We start from the raw sequence: 4,003 nt of genomic DNA on the forward strand, positions 1-4,003 counted from the left end.
GTTCCCTGTGCTATACAGTAGGTTCTTGTTGATTATCTATTTTAAATATAGTAGACACAGCTTCTTATTTGTTGTCTGCCTTTCTTTCCTTGCAGAATATAAGTTCCCAGAGGGAGGGAAGTATGCTTTGTTCACTGCTATTCCCATAGTACTGAGAGCAGTGCCCGGCGCATAGTAGATGCTCAGTAACCACCTGTTCAGTGGGTGCATGAGTGTGTCCTGTCTGAAGGGGTAACCTCCATGAGTGGTTTCCTTAGTCATTTGTAACAGTCTAGAGAGATTTAATAAAATTAAGTCCAGTAAAAGGTAATTGTGTGTGTGTGTGGTGGAGCTGGAGATGGGAACAGGGATGCGGGGTGGTGAGGGAGGTACAGATATTGAATGTTCCACAAAGCCATATATAATGTTAAAAAATAATAGCTAGGTGAGAACTGTGTTTGAGAATAAATAATTTTGGAAGTAAATAAGTCTGGTTCAGTTTATCAGTTCACTGTAGTTTTTATTTATTCAACATGAAGAGAAAAACATCACAAAGCAAGTGACCCAAAATAGCACATTTTGTGCATTTCTTCAGCCCCTTGGCAGCATCAGGCAGATGTGTTCACTCTGCACTGACTTGTGTGTGAATCTCCCGGCTCTTCACCCGCAGCTTGTTGACCTGGGACTCGGCAATGTCAGCCCGTTCCTCGGCCTCCTCCAGCTCGTGCTGGAGCTTGCGGAACCTGGCAAGATTAGCATTGGATTGTTCCTCCTAAGAATAGAGTTGTGAGAGTTAGACTTTGTGGTTCTCATTGCACTTTTCACAAACAGGATTATTTTCTCAACTCAGATATTTTCTTCTTACGGTTTGTTTGTCATATCTGATTTCAAATGCAGACAGAAGTTGTAACTTCAATTACATTTTTTATTCTAAAGAATGAAAGAAGAAATAGTTTTGAAATGGAAGAGACGAGCTCATTATGTCAAACCCAGGTATACGTGAAGTCTATTTACGATGTATGGACTGAGTGAAAAGGAGGAAGAGACCCATGTGCGCTCGCTCACAGAGGTTAGACAATAAATGTAAGGTCAAATTCTAACTTCGGGAAAATCCCAGTTGAAATGTTTTTGCCATATATTTTGACTCTGGTATACAGAGACGCTGCGGGTGGGGGGATGGGGATAGGAAGAAAGTATGCCCTTTGTTGGTTGGACTTACTACCATTCGTGCCTCTCCCTTTCGTGTTCCCTTTTCTTACCTCTTTCCCACTCCACTGTGTCTGGAAGAGTGGGGAACAACCAGGAAAAGTGAAGCTGGAGAACCTTCCAACACATCCTAATTTGCTACAGCGAATGTGCAGGGATAAGTCCCTGCTGATGACAGTGGTAGTGAGGGAAGGAGTCAGCTGGGGTAAAAGATTTCTGTTTGGCTTTTGGGAACAATTGATTTTGTGCATTTCTAGAGGGAGAGGAATATTTATCATGGTGTTAGATTTTCTGCTGGATATTCTTTGCAGCTATCAAGTAAGGTGGGTTATTTGGAATTTTCTTTTTTTCCCCCAACCCCTACAAATTGCTTAATAATAAAAATATCTCGTTTTGAGGTCTTATTCTATAATTAGGATTTGGGGGTAAATTCATATTTATATCATCTCTCTTAAAATAAGAATGACATATTCTTACTTGGTCTCTTTCTTTCTCATTAACACATTCTCTTAATATACTTTCTACCCCCAACGAAGTTTTCTTCTTCCCTCAAGGGCTTAAAGATACTTACAGCCTCCTCAGCTTGTCTCTTGTATGATTTCACCTTTGCCTGTAATTTATCTACCAGGTCTTGCAGCCTGAGAACATTCTTGCGGTCTTCCTCAGTCTGGAAGTTTGACAAAAATGGTCTGCATTGAATCCAACAAAATCAACCCACTACAGGTGGTGAAGTAAATCACTTTGATATGATGGCAGGTGGGCCTGGGGTAAATGTGGCCCACTCTGAGGCTTCCTTCATAGTATTAACAGTAGCCACTCTTGTTTAATGTCCACTGTGTGCAGGCACTATATTGGACAGTTATACACGTCTCTAATCCTTACCTCCCTACTCTGGTGAGTAGATGTTTTTATTCTATTTTACAGGTGATGAATTAAGGTTGAGAGTGTTAGGTAACCTATCCGAGTTTAAAAAGTAAGAGGCCAAACTAGGACTAATACCAGTTTATCTGTCTTTGAAACCTGTATTCTTTCCTCACTTACACGATTTTCTAAAGGCCTTCCTGATTTTCCTAGCTTAGGAAAGGGTCTGTGATAGGTGATTGTGTCATTTGCCCCTTATGTATATCAAGTTAACATGTAGCTATTTGTGAGTACGACATAGTCACCAGGTTTTCAATTTCCCTTTGTTCAGGAAGTCTGGATATTCTAGAAAGCTCTTCCCCTTACCTGGTAGGTGAGTTCCTTTACTCTTCTCTCGTGTTTCCGCAAACCTTTAACAGCCTCAGCATTACGTTTCTGCTCACTTTCAACCTACCTCTCCTTCAAGCTCACGTACCTACAATCAAGAAAGATACTTATATAGTCAGTCTTGGGGGATGTTAATTAACTCAGGACCTACTGACGATATTGGGTGGCTGTCCCCAGCCACAGGATAAGGATGGGAGTCAATATACAAGAAGAGAGAAGGATCGGGGAGTGCCGTTTTCACTTCCCAGATTCAGAGAGATTGAGAGACCCACACTGGCCTCCAGCTTCTGGATGTGCTTCTTGCCGCCCTTCAAGGCCAGCTGCTCAGCCTCGTCCAGGCGGTGCTGCAGGTCCTTCACCGTCTGCTCCAGGTGCTTCTTCATCCGTGCCAGGTGGGCGCTGGTGTCCTGCTCCTTCTCTGTCAGCACCTCGGCCATCATGGCCGCCTGGTTAAGTTCACAAGAGGCATCAGTGGGCCACCCACCCCGCCTATGCGGGCACACGGAGGGTGCTGTGAGGCTGGTACTAGGCACGCTGATGCTTTCCTCCTTCCCGCAGCCACCACTGATGCTGCATGGTTCCCCTCCCACTTTGCCTCTGCTGAGGCTCCGTCTCCTTCCGTCTCTCCGGGAAGCCACCACTGACTGAATGCAGGGGTGAGGAGAGGAAACCTACTTGCAGGTCCCAAAGGGGTGGCGTAGAAGCCCCTTTCTTATCTCCAGACAGCATCTCTGATAAGAAAGAATGGAGTGCACATCCGTGACGGCCTTCTTGGCCTTCTCCTCTGCATTTTTGGACTCCTGGATAGACTTCTCCACCTCTGCCTGGCATTGGGCTATGTCAGCTGCCAGTTTTTTCTTGGTATTTATCAGGCACGTGTTCTACAAGAAAAATTAGATAAGAGGTTCGGGCTACATTTGGACACTTACAACGATTGGAAGGGAGAGGGTTGGGTGGGGAAAGAAGTCAAGCTCGAGAACGTTCCATTTCTTATTTTTCACACAGGTGAAAAAAAAATTAAAAAGACTTTCATTTTTGATAGGACAGATATCCCAAAACAGGCCCGAGAATTGTACATAAAAGAAGTGAGTAAATGATAAATGTGGACATTCAAATATTTGAGGAAGGATAAATTATTTAGTTAAAGGTGCTGGAACAAGGAAATGGTTGACATAACTATGTGAAATGAAAAATAATTCTCATGATCAAAACATTGTACAGAGTTGTTAGGTTGATGACAAACGAGAAAACATTTGCAATGTGCATTACTGAAAAAATATTTCCTTCCTTAATATGTAAAAAAGACAAATCATTAAGAAAAAAGGGCAAAAGTACAAATAGCTAAGACACACCAGAAGAAATACAAATAGCCAACAAATACGACAAAAATGTTCCACCTCATTAGTAATCAAACAAATAAGAATTTTTAAAATGAGGCATTTCCAACCATAAAATCGGTGAAGATTAAAAAAAATAATAGCTAAGCACTCTCACTTCTTTTCCCCATGGGAGTAAAAATTGGGACAACTTTGTTAAAGACCAATTTACAACATATCATAAATGTCTTTGC

The 4,003-nt window shown here is 42.3% G+C and overlaps 1 long non-coding RNA gene across 1 annotated transcript; it reads right to left on the minus strand.

The window, feature by feature from the left end:
- Positions 1-473: 473 nt before the first annotated feature.
- Positions 474-2,655, minus strand: LOC309653551. The gene is made up of 3 exons (XR_014259244.1): positions 2,413-2,655; positions 1,757-1,852; positions 474-751 (listed from the first exon to the last, which is right to left on the minus strand). It is a non-coding gene; the product is annotated as an uncharacterized lncRNA (long non-coding RNA).
- Between the last annotated feature and the right edge of the window lie 1,348 nt (positions 2,656-4,003).

Source organism: Balaenoptera physalus, assembly GCF_965194825.1.
Source record: "Balaenoptera physalus genome assembly, contig: HAP1_SCAFFOLD_576, whole genome shotgun sequence".
Lineage (NCBI taxonomy): Eukaryota > Metazoa > Chordata > Mammalia > Artiodactyla > Balaenopteridae > Balaenoptera > Balaenoptera physalus.